The sequence below is a fragment of the Falco punctatus genome, assembly GCF_963210335.1.
Source record: "Falco punctatus genome assembly, chromosome: 13".
NCBI classification, from domain to species: domain Eukaryota; kingdom Metazoa; phylum Chordata; class Aves; order Falconiformes; family Falconidae; genus Falco; species Falco punctatus.
In genome coordinates this window covers 18,257,840-18,271,124 of record NC_137593.1, presented here as the reverse complement: position 1 = coordinate 18,271,124, position 13,285 = coordinate 18,257,840, and the positions used below count along the sequence as shown (strand labels likewise).

General features: G+C 42.9%; 1 protein-coding gene across 2 annotated transcripts in view; it reads right to left on the bottom strand.

Moving 5' to 3' along the window:
• Positions 1–13,285, bottom strand: part of PID1 (phosphotyrosine interaction domain containing 1) — a 150,998-nt gene that overhangs the window by 60,604 nt on the left and 77,109 nt on the right. The window lies entirely within an intron of this gene.

Sequence of the window (13,285 nt, the reverse complement as noted above, 5' to 3'; positions counted from 1 at the left end):
TCAAACTGCTTTCCAGATATTTGCTTTCTCAGATGCTGACTTCAGCATTCAAACCCAGATGTTAAAATTGTTCAGTCTCTGAGTGTCAAGGGATTCACCCTCTCCAGGTCCCCTGGAAAGCCCAGCTCTAGAGCCCGTGACTGTACCCCTAAGCTTACGCCAGCAAGTCTAAGTGTCAGCGGAGCAGGCCCCAGGCAGCTGTAACGCTAACCATTTTTTTTCCTTCTACTTTATTCAGATGATTTATTTGTATCATATTTCAAACATTAATATTAGGATGACTGAGACATTCTCAGTTTGATAATGCAAAGCTGCAGGTGGTCAGAAAAGCATGATCATGGCAGAGAATTTTAAAGCTTTTGAATGTTTTTTTCCAAAATGATCCTGTTTTTCCACCACTTCTGCTGTTTCTACTTAAGTATTAAGCCAGGAATAGCTCAAAGCTGTTCAGAACTCTATCTTTGAGCAGGGCTGAGACATTTATGACATCAATTTAAGGAAATATGCTGTTAAAAAAGTCTAGTGCTAAATCTACCTTAGTTTAATCACATCATCTCTGTGCTTTTCTGTCTAGCTCTTTTGAGTAAATATCATGTTATCCAATCTGCACAGGAAAGCAGGGTGGGTTTAGTGCCCTTATTGTATTTTGTTGACCAAAAATCAAATTTACTGAAGGTCCGTACCAAAACACTCTATTAAGCCTTTGCAGAAACATTCCCCTAAATCTGTGCAGCTGCTCAAGAGGCTTTCTTCCACTTACAGCTGAATGGAAGATTATTTTATCTGGGAAAAGGGATTTTCTCTAGAAAAAGACAGATCAATGCCACATAAATACAATTATGCGGATTATTCTATTTATTGCTGTTGTCAGAACAGTGCACTTAAGAACAACTATATGAAAGCAAAATTGCCTCTAATTTGTCTCTTGCAGCAGTAACTGCTTAAGACAGAATCTTGTGCCTCTTGGTCGATGTCTTATAACCTCATGTGCATTTTACTCCAGGCATTTGGAGAAAAAAATGTAATCACATTCACTTTCCAAACTAATTTCTTCACAATTCTGTATTAAACACAGAGTATCAGCTATTTTTGTTTTGTATATGCTTTAAGAAATGCAAATAAAAATTACGGGATTTTCACATTTAAACACAGCAAAAAAATCATACCCTCAAGGAATACAGGATTTGTATTCCATGCAAACACAATTTTCCACAAGAAAAATATTTTGCTGCAAGCTTCATAGGTTTTGTTAAACTCAGAGACCTAAATTAAGCCGTAATTAAGGAAAAAGCTTACAAAACATTATTGGAAGTCTGTGTGGCTTAATCACGCCTGCCAAAAAAGCAATTTCATAGCACTGACATTTCAAAATGGGAAGTCTTATTCTTTGCCTATAAATATTCATGCTTTGCACTGGGAGTATGTTAAATCTTATAAAGCTTTCTATTTTTTGGAACAGTGGGACACACAACAGCTAGAACAGTTAACAAGGCAAGACCTACCAGTGTTTTGCTTTATTTTATTTTAGTAGTGATGAGAGTTGAGTTCCCAAAAGTACTGTAGAATAACCTAAAAGAAAACCTCAGAGCTCACAGTGCCAACTAAATGCATACAAACAGCACATGCAAGACCAACAAGGAATGTGTCTGCAACATACTGTGGGGTATTTCAACATATACCCACAGTCATACTGCTTTGAAAAGATCAAGATCAGTGTGCAAAATTGCACATTCAGTATATTCTCTGAAGGTTTGCTCAGCACCATTTCATATTCACAAGCCAGCTAACAAAAGACCAACACACGCTGTAAATAAATTGAGCATTTGGGGTTAGATTCAAAGCCCATCACAGTAACAGAAGTCGTTCGCTGACTTCAAAAGAGATTTGTACAAAGCCTTTAAACCCTGAGGAACAGAGAACTAGCCTCTTGCTCACGCTCTCTGTCACCGCCCAAATACAGTTTTGAATTCCCAGCCGCAGCAAAGGTGCTGCCACCACTGCAACATTTGTCCCCCCAACTGCTGTTTGGAGACCGGTATCACTTGGAGCCCACAGAAACAAGCGCCTCTCATTAGTGAACAACAGTAAATTCAGGAAATCACTTCATTACACGCTTGTCTGCAAGAGGAAGTTGTTGACAGCACGTGAGATGCCCTGCCACAACAGCAGGAGGAATGGGCGAGGAGAGGAAAGCAAAGGCAGTTACATCCCACTTAGGAAGCTTTATTACAGGTCTTCCCAGGCAGTTAGTGCTGCTGAGCTCAGTGCTGCAAATCTACCCCCAGCACACAGAGCATCAGCTTTCAGCACAGAGGACTCCCAAGTGATGCTCAGGACACCTCTGGCAGCTGAGGAGCAACATCAGAGGGGACTGTCACACGGGAGTGTAAATCAAGTTTAATATTCTCCCTCTTCCTGCCCTGCCACTAGCTGCAACCCCCTGTTGGCCATCGATACGTGCGTGGCCTGCCTAAGTATGAAGTTACAAAAAAAATAATGTATTTCCTTACACATAAAGTATTTGTATTTAAATAAAATAAAAAAAAAAAAAAGCAAGCAGTGATTTACTCTGATAGCAGCCAAGGCAAAAGTAACTAATAAGAAGGATGGGATGGATGATGCCTTGTTTACCAAAATGGGAGATAATGGTGTGGTTTAGTGTCCCAGTTCTGTCACAGTATAACTGTGTAGGAACCTTTAGAAATTTGCTTCCTTTAACACCACCTTGCAACTCTATTCATATACATTTCATTTTCATTTGAGGACACATTTGTAAATATTTATAAGGTGCTTAGATACTACAACAAGGAGTTCACAAGAGAGACAAGAAACAAACTCTCTAGTTTAGAGTTTCTCTTGTACTGTGTCTTACATAGAAACATCAACACCTACTAATGTTTTGGGGTTGTTTTTTTTTTTCTTTTTAAAGAAATGATCATTTTCTTTTTCCTAGTTGAGATAAAAGCATTTCACATGAGCAGCATTACCGAAGCTCTTAGCGAGGACAGATGTCTAACATTTCATCACTTCACAATCCCTGCTAAACACAGAACAGGGATACAGGGGCTGGCAAGACACATCAAATATTTGACATAAAACAAGGGAGTATCCTGTTCAGAACAAAGTTTTCTTCATGATTAAGTATCACATACATGTTATCCATTACGTATTAATCCATCTGGAGCTGACCAATTTAGTAACTTAGGTATTAACATTTGTGTAAGTGCAGGGACATTACCAGTACGAACTAAAACCAGCAAAAGATAGATCTACAGGGCACTTATCTCTGAGCTTTCAGTTACAAGGTTATTCCACAAGCAATGCTCCCTGTGTTTCAGCCCCTACCTCACCACATCTCACAGCACACTCACCTTTATTTAAATTCCCAGAAACCACCGACTACCACATCAATAGAGTAAAGCTATTACAGTACAACCATCTCCCTTTCCAGTTTCCAAGTTTGCCAACCAAAGATCAAAGAACAGAATATTCCTCCCATTATCAGATGGAGAAGAAAATTATTCTGAGGCAAAAATTCCCACTGGTGATCTTTTCCATTAAAATTGATGGCGTCTCATCAGTGTGAAGCCATCAGAAAGTATATATATATAAAAAAATATTCATCTTTAATACTCATAAGAACCAGATGTGAAGGGCACAGAAAGACACTACTATTATCATTATCTTTATTACTGTCATCATTGCTATTATTATTATGTGTCCATGTGCAAACACACACTGAAGAAGTGCCTGAACAGATTCAGCTGTATAGGCTTACTAACTAGAGGATAATTATTGACAAGGACTGGCAGTAGCCACAGCTCAGGCTGAAAGCTGCATCTATGATAATACAGCTCTGACCACCAGCCCAAGTTCACCAGGACTGACTAATGCTTTTTCCTCCTCCAAAACACTGGACAGAGGTCACTGGGCAGCAAGCATCAGTCCAGGAAGATGACTTATTTGTGACAGCAAGGCATGCCCTATAGCAAATCGTCCTATACACACAAGGCCAGCAGCCATGTTCCCTGCCCTTTAGCCTCAGTGCAAGGCAGGGTAGCCACAGGTTGGTTGTAATGTGTAAATTATCATCAAGCTGCTGCAGTCTTTACTTGTTTTGGACACTGTATTTTAAGTGAGAAAAGGAAAGGAAAAGCCAGCTCAATGCCACTGTGCTAACCTTAGAGAAATAAAGGCATTTTATATCCTGTCTTCTTTCAGGGGTAGGAATATATTTCTTCATGGTACTTTTAGTCCTTTGGTTTGTGTGCTTCATCTTTCCCATGGATCTCTGGAAGATCAACTTGCAACAACTTCTTGTGCATGTTAAAAATTATCTACAGTCTTCCCAGCCCTTCTACGGCAAACTGGCATTTTCCATCTGATCCTTCGCTCCCTGGCAAGCCACTGTCACCCAACATGACATAAAATACACTTGTGGTTTCAGCATTTCTGTGCTTGCAAACATTCAAACCTTTACTGAAAGCCAAGATGCTCTGAAGAGCTCCTTATTTCACCCTAGAGACTTGCCAACACCAGTGTCAGTATCTGACCAAACTGTCCTCAACAGAAGAATGCTGTGCCTTTGCCCTTTCATAACACAGCTGCAGCCATCTGACATGTAGAGATGTCTCATGCCAAAGGACATGAAGATTAATCGATGTCATCTTTCATGCACTGTCCTGGACATACAAAAACATCTGAGTATTTTGACATTGTTGTTTTCATCCCCTTCAGTCCAGTAAAGTATAATGAAAATATCTTTTAATAACTAGGCTCAAGAGCTTACCAACTTTGAAAAGACCAATTTAGCTGCTGCCACAGACATTTTCACTTCCAGCACAACACAATTTGTCAGAAATAATAAGGGTATTTTACTTTCCATACTCCATTTTCGTCATCAATCTCACATTGTTTACTTGCATTTCATAGGAGATAAAGAACAGCTTAGCTCCTGCGTGTGTTGACCTGACTTCAGATCTGACTCCCCTATGGACCATAACTGCTCCTAACTCATGAGCCTCAGTTGTTCCCCTGAAATTAGGTGGCCCAGTTTCTTTTTCTCCCTCTGTTCCCTATCCCCAGTCCAGAGACTATCATTGCTCCAAGAAAGCAGATCCAAGTTGTAAAGACCTATAATTATTGCATTACACAAGGGCAGATGCTCTCGGCACAGGAGTCTGGCAAAGGAACACGTACGCACACAGGACTCTGGCCTCTCTTATTATTCAAGACCATGATCAAAGGGCCTTATGGAAAATTAACTACTTAGTTATTTCTTTAATATAAGTATTTCTTCCACACCAGATAATGAGGGTCTTCATCAACAAAATTAACAAAAAAACAGAAAAATTAAAGCAAATAGAGCACTGAACTTGAGCCAACAGGTATTTGCACATTTGCAGTTACCAGAGGATGCCCTAGAGGATCCTGAATCTTATGTAAATCTTAGTAATAGATGACTGTCTCTTTTGTCAATCTGTTTTTTAAAATAAACGTTCTTTTAGCCATCAATCTGGTCTAGTTGCAACTGATTATGTTTGATCTGAGACAGTACAATATTCCTCACTTAAAGGTAAGGAGACATTTTCTTCCTAAAATCAGAAGAATTTCTCCTGTGGCAACTTCAGGGCATGTGGTAATGAAAAAGCAATTGGAATGGGCTGTGTCAGGATGCACTGCTATAGACCCTCCAAGTCAGCAAGCAAACTGTCAGTTTGCCCCAGCCAAGCAAGAAGCAACAGCCTAAAGATCAGGTAAACTCAAAATAATATTTAAGAGGAATACAGAGGAGACTTGAAGAAAGGAGCAGACAAAAGCAGGTTTGGAAGGGCACATACATGTCTTGCTACAAATTGCTGTTGGAACGCAGATCAACATGCAGATGCTCTCTGGGTTAGCAGTACAAAAGCACACACAGGACAAGAAAGCTCAAACTTCCCCCTGCCTCCATGCATATATTGTTAAGGCCAGAACAACGCAAGCTCAATCTCCACATCAGTGCCAGGTCTGGAATACACTGTGAGAAGCTGCTGCTCAAAAAACCTGCACTCGGGCTTCCCTGTACTCCAGCAGCCGCAGCAGCCAGCCATGCCACCAGGCATCAGGCTTGGTGAAAGCCAGAGCCGTCTGGATACAGCCCCATATCTTCCAGTGCCTCCAAGAGGCATCAGAAGATTTCATTAGATATGGTGCTGATCAATCTGAAAATTCAACTTTTTTTGTTCAGAGATAAAACCAAATAAAAAAATATAAGAGAAAATAAGATTAAAAGGCCCCATTTCCCTGTGGCCATTGCCACCTGGAATACCTCCCCTTCATGCAGTATGTTACCCTCCCATCCCTGGTCACAAAGCTTTGGAAAGACTCTCCTGAGAGGAGTCGTGGACGTTTGCTGGTCCCTTGGGGCTGAGGAACACAGTGCAGCATTTGGAAAGCCAGCCAGGAGATAAGGTGGCCCCAGTGGGGGGCTTCATTGCAATGGCAGTGTGTACAGAGCCCCAGTGCCACCGCCACAGGGTGCCTGGAGCAGGTCAGGGCCCACCGGAGGGTCGCGCAGCTCTGGGCGCTGAAACTGGCTGGTTTGATCCACAGCGGAGCTGAGATACAAGGGGACAGGCCTGCAGCAGGCTGCCCATCAGCTCAGTCAGTCACGGCACTTCTTTCATTTCACTAAAAGCAAATTTAGCTGTAGCCATTTGTAACATATTTAATTAATCCAGCCAGCCCCTGGCACGGAGGGAGCGCTCGGAGCCAGCCCCGGTGCCCATCTCCTCGCACCACCTCAGGCACAGTGACTCTGTCTCAGGCTGGCGGCTTTGGGATTTAGAGCCAAAACCTGCTTTTTGGCTCTGAAGGAAAAACAAAAATATCCCAGACATTCCACCGGATCACTGAGCAAATACCGTGAGCTGCATTCAAGCAACATTTGCTTAAGTAAGACCCAACAAAATGACTCAGTTAAGGAAAAAGGCTGCACAGTTTCCCTCTGCGTCTCACTGCTTCCTCATCCACACCGCCTGCCACCCAGCCAAAGACTTCGCAGCACAAACACGAGGGTCTTTGTGGGAACCGCAGGGCTCCTCAGCACACAGGAATACTCAGTAAATGCAGTAACAAGGCTTACAGAAATATGTGAAGAACTGTTTTATTTTGGAAACAAAATTCAGAGGGATAACAAACTGAGCTGGGTAACCGTTTAATGGAAAATAGCCATTGACAGCTGCCCTCTGGTTTAGGAAGGAGGGGAAAAAAAAGATCAGTAGTTAATGTCTGATTTATTCCGAGGAATTGAAGAGTAGCTCCAGAAAAAGCTGGAAGTGTCAGCACCTCCTCAGCAGTTAAGTCAACAGTCAGCATCTGACTCCTTTAGTGAGAACAAAGCTGAACCTAAGCCTTAAAACAATGCTAAAATTCTCCCTTGAAAACAAAAAATAATAAATAAGCCCACCAAGAAATGCATTCCACTTTTTACGTCTTCAGAACTCCTTCAGAAAAACAACCGCTGGGCAGCAGCTGCTCCTTCCCTCCCTCCGTCTCTCCCCACGGCCACGCTTGCAGCAGCCCTCTTCACAGGTGTCTTTATTTTCCCATGTGTTTCTCAGCTGTGACCACGCAGCAGATCCTGCCTTAGCTCGGTCCCAGGAAGGATTCACCACACAAGTAAGGTGTCAAGAGATAGTGCGGGGCAGTCATTTTGGACATAACCCAATCGTCCAACTAAATCCCTTTAAAGGACACAAAAACTCGGGTTATTTCTACCCATCATTTTCTTCCACATTTTACAGCCTCCGTGCTTCCAAGTAGCTGTAGCAGGTGAAGGAGAAGTAAGAAGTGCAAACACCTTTTCTTGAAAAATTCTCATGCCTAGTAGAAAGAAAAACCTATTACTGATTTCACTGCTGGTTCTGAGCTGGCCCAGGAAAGCCCTTGAACACGGCAGCAGGCAGAGCAGGTGAGTTACTGTGGCCCAGGGTGGGTGTCCCAATGTCCAGTTCGCATCTGCCAGGGCAGCACCTCGGGCATGGGGCCTTTCTGACAGAGGGCAGAGCGCACCCACAAAGGACCTCTCATTCCTCAGACACCGAGCAGGACAAACACTCCAGGGACTTTGTCCAGTTCTGAGCTTCCCAGGTCAAGAGAGACAGGGAACTACTGGAGAGGGTCTGGCAGAGGGCTACGGAGATGAGGGGACTGGAGCATCTCCCGTATGAGGAGAGGCTGAGAGAGCTGGGAATGTTTGGCCTGAAGAAGAGCAGACTGAGAACACGAATACCTTCAGGGCCATTGCCAAGAGGCTGGGGCCGAGCTCTTTTCAGTGGTGCCCAGCAACAGGACAAGGGGCAATGGGCACAAACTGCCACACAGGAAGTTCCACCAGAATACGAGGAAAAACCTCTTTACCTTGAGGGTGATGGAGCACTAGAACAGGCTGCCCAGAGAGGCTGTGGGGTCTCCTTCTCTAGAGTAATTCGAAACCCACCTGGATGCTTTAGGTGAACCTGCTTTAGCATGCAGGCTAGACTAGATGATCTCCAGAGGTCCCTTCCAACCTCAGCCACTGTGTAATTCTGTGACTGCAGATGACTCATGTCAAGCACAGGGCACCCCTCTCAGACACTGTCCCAGCTCTGAGTGAGAGACCCAAGAGCGCATAGACATCCACGAGTCCCTTTTCCCAGCCAAATAAAACCCCAGTCCTCCCAGAGCAGAGCTCTGCTAGGCCTCCCACTGATGGCACTTGGGGAGGGGAGCAGAAGACAAAGACCACTGCATGGTGCCCACAGGAGCAAAGCCCTCCTTATTCTGCACAACCAGCCCCATGATCAACACCAACGCACACTGCCTGGGGGAGAGGCGGAGAAAATACACTGATATTTGACAATTTCAGGATTTAGTAAATAAATGTGCTGGGAGAGAAAAAAATTACCCTTGATGGCTTAACCTCTAAGCTCTGCGAGGAATAAAACTAAACAAGAAAAAGCGTGATGGCTCCACAGGTCAAATAGCCAGTGCATGATAAATAAGGCAGCAAGCAGAGCTCCCCTTTGGAAAAAGAACCCTGAGAAATGCAACGGTCCAAGCTTTTCACCTTTCATTACATCAGGCTGCTGCTCAACAAGCCTCTTTATAAACTACCCTGCATACTAAACTACTTTCCTCAGTTAGAACTAAGAGTATCTAACTTATATCCAGCAACCAGGAGTCTCTGCTGAATTGGCGAAATGGTTAATCAAGCCCAAACACAACCTCAGCAAGAGCCAGCTGTGCTCCCTGCAATCTCCTGTTAACAACAGAAGGATCGCCTCTTGCATTTCATTTTCCACTGGACAGGAAGCTCTTTTGTGGTTTGGCTTCTGGGGTTGAGTCTGAAACAAAATGAAGTGGAACTGGCAAACTGCAGCTAGCTTGCAGTTGGAGACACTTGGGTCCCGCTGCAAGTGGAAGATTTACGCTGCACTATGTAGAACTCAAGAAATCAATTGAATTCTAGTAGCGATTTTAAAATGTTGTAGTGCAAGACATAACTGAATGAATATATACATTGATCCCACACAACCTCAGCAGGGCTGCTGGACACCCTACTGTACAAGTTGATGACTACTTTTATTCCCAAATATTTTCTTTATGTTGCTGTTTAGATCACTTTCTTCCTTTGTCTCCTTTTATTGCCTCATATAACTTCCTTTCCTTGTGCCCAGTTATCACTGGATTGAAATTAATTGTCGGATAAGCCAGTTCATTTCCCATTGTCCTTCAGGAGTTCTCAGGGCAAGCAGAGATGTGGAGGCAGCCAGGGAAGTGAGAACAAAACCAATCCACCCTGCAGCCACTACCTGCGATTAGTTTCCTTCATACAAAGTCCTTCCAAAACCTCTCCTTTGCCACCTCAAAAAAAATTAACTTTCAGAATGTCCCTTCTGCCAGGAGAAAGTGGTCTAAGGTCTGCATGACCAAGACCTCCCCCCAAACAGACATCTACCTTCACGTTTATGTTCAAATTACACACAAACTTTTCCCCTACACATTCTTTATTTACATGAGGTTGAAACCAAGCATGGAAATCTGATTAAGCAACTCATCATGTTTCAGAAAGCTTTTCAGTCCTGGGCTTCCCACAGCTGTTGTCTTATAGCAGTGGGAAGGAGCCCACGGGCAGATGGGGGGGGAGCAGGCTGTTTGCTTTTACTTTGTTCCCCTTCCTTTCCAACCCACAGAAAGCTTGCTTCGGCACCAGTCCAAAAAAACACTCCAGCTACACTTCATGCAGCATGCAAAGAGCGAGTAAGGGAGTGGCTATACAACTTGGGCCACCAAGGCACGTGCATTTTACATCCTCTCCAAGACTTTGGACACTGAAGTACTCCCAGAAAGCCAAGCAGAGTGCCAGTTTTTCAAGATCTTTTATGGCTAAGAGATCTGTCCTCAAGGTTCCCTTCTTTGAGCATTCCCTACAAGATCCCTGTATTTCCCCTTTATTCTTCCTTTTAAAAGAAGATGCCAAGTAATAAAACTTAACAAAGCCCGTGTTACTAAGGTATTCAGTTCTGGAGACCAAACATCTCAACGGCACTTGCTCTCTGGCACAACTTGACAACACCTGAAATTAAGAGCAAAAGGGAAGGGAGCCAACTCCAGGGACCACTGAAGTTGACTACAAATTGGGTTTGTATTTCAAGAGACGTGTCAGGCCTACATCACAGGAAGAACAGAAAAAAAAGTGACAACTACACATTTCAGTTCTTCCTCCCCGAGTACCACAAGACCAGTAACATTCAAAAAAAGGAAAAAAATTATCAAACAAACCACAGACATGAGAGACTCCCAGAGATGGCAGCACTTACTCCTCCTGCTGTCCTCCACAAACTGCAAATGGAACGCACTCCCTGAAGAGAACAGGGGAACACAGAAGTATCACCTCCTATATACATGTAACTACACCCACATCTGGAAAGTCTTCTATTAAGGTACTTGGTCGTTAGTTTTCTATCTCCTTAACACATCACCATGGGAAAGGAGTTCCATGACTTAGCAAAACCCTTAGAGATTTTTTCAGCTCTCACAAGTTTTAGCATCTCCAGGAAAAGTCTTATTCAAAGGCTGGAGAAGAAGAAATACAGCGCCTACACTGGGATGGAGTCCTTACACTGCAGCAATGAAAAACAGACCTTGCATATTTCAACTTAATAAAAAGCACTAAATATATTATTAAAAAGAAAATATAGTTAAACAACTTCATTTCTAAATGAGCCCTTAGATAAATATGCCTGATTTATCATTTATGGTTTTCTGGTGTTAGGAAATTCTGGTTTAGGGCCATAGCAACACAGGCTCTGCACAGACAGAAAGAATACAACATCACTGCCTTTAAGGTTTATGACACTTTATTACAATTTAACTAGAAATTTCCCACTCAGCAATGCAACAGTATGTTAGCAGACTAACCAAAAGATTTTCAAAGAACAAATGTGTCTCACAGAGTATAATATGGCAACAACCAGTTTTTAATTCATTTCCAAAGCCATGGTTCACAGTGCTGCCGAGGTCCTGTTTTCACAATGCATTTGCTGCTTGCCTATGCCTTCAATACAGTCATTTTCCATTTGGATAATGTCTTTCCAAACACTACAGAAAAATCTAGAAGTGATTCTTAGCCCTCATAAGCATCCAGTAAATCGGGCATTCACGCAGGCTACCTGAGCTCCAGGGAGGTTTGTCTCCTGGGAATTCCTCCAGGCAGTGAGGTGTCTTTTACAGTGACACAGAGGGAGCCTCCCTCCTTTTCCAGTTAATTTAACCACAGCATCACCTGTGCACCTCTCCAAAAACCCCTATATTGCTTCAACCCATTCTCTTGGCATCTATTTCAGCTCTAAAGCACTGAGCCTACACGACAGCCAGAAAGCACAGTCCTTAACCACCTGGAGCAAAAACCAAAATGTGGAGACTTCTGTGGTGCTAATTTCAGCTAAGATGAAAGCAAAGACCAAGCCCTGGTTTGGAGAGCCTGGAAGGCAGCACTCCAAAGCGGAGGACTGTCTGGAGGAAGGCAAGGGAGGGAGGCAAAAGTCTTTGGGGACAGCTCTACTTATCACTGCTACAATTCATATCATCTATTACAGCAGCTTGTCCCCAGTACGTATCAGACAGCTGCAGGTCAGACCCAATCAATCACTATTCACACCAGTTGTACAGCAAACTCCTAGGAGCTCCCTTCATATCCACAGTTCATCTCTCTGGTATTACAGAGGTCACGGCTTTTACAAAGGGCAGACAATTCATTTTCATAGTTTCCACTGGCCCTGAAGTTGACTTTGAAAAGACAAAATCTACAGTGAACAGCCCTGCTGTTGATCGGTTTGACGAAGGACAAACCAGTGCAACTTTTAGGGATAAAAAAAAAAAAAAAAAGAAACTACTTATGGTGAAATAAACAAATCTTTCAGTTTTTCTTGAGACTTATTGTCTGCATGCAACAATAAATACCTGCAGTTAAAAAAATAATAATCAATAACATTATAAAAAGGTCCCAGTCTTGCAGTTCTCAGCCAACCAAAACTGCCATCTGGATTTAAAAAATTGTTCCAATTTATATTTACAGAGAATTTCTCTATTTGTATGAATAGTAAGAAAGAAAGAGTATAAAGATACAGTAGCAAAACACAGTAGTGGGATCAATACTGATTCAGACCAACCTGCTGAACCTGCAGACCATCATTCATCTACTCTCCACAGCCTATGTCACTTCAGGAGAAATTAGGGTAAAAGAAATACAACAGCAGCTCCACTCATTCCTATTTTCTGTCATTCTCTTTGCAGTCGGGCAGCTGCTGGGACTACATGGCCAAGGCATAGTGAGCAGAAAGCCTACCAGGTGCTTTGCCACTGAAGCTCGGACCCTTTACTCCACTGCTGCTTGGCAAATCTAGGGACAGACGGTCAGTTTTGGATAAAGCAACATTAACTCTGAAATCACGCTTCAGCACGACAACAGACTACAGCTTCCTAACACAAATAAGGTTAGAGGCTGCCTATGATATTGTCTCCAAGCAAAATACATCCATCCTATGATGCACCAGTCGTTCCATAGCATAAGATCAATGAGGTCTCACCACCCAAAAATTAACATATTGCTAACTATGACTGCAATACATATCTGGTAAAAATCTCAGAAGTCTGATGATTGTTCTCTATATAAACAATTACTCACACATTTTCCATTAACTAGGTGTTTCACAGCTCTGTAACAAGTAAATAATTAGTCTTAGCCATTTACCATCATCCT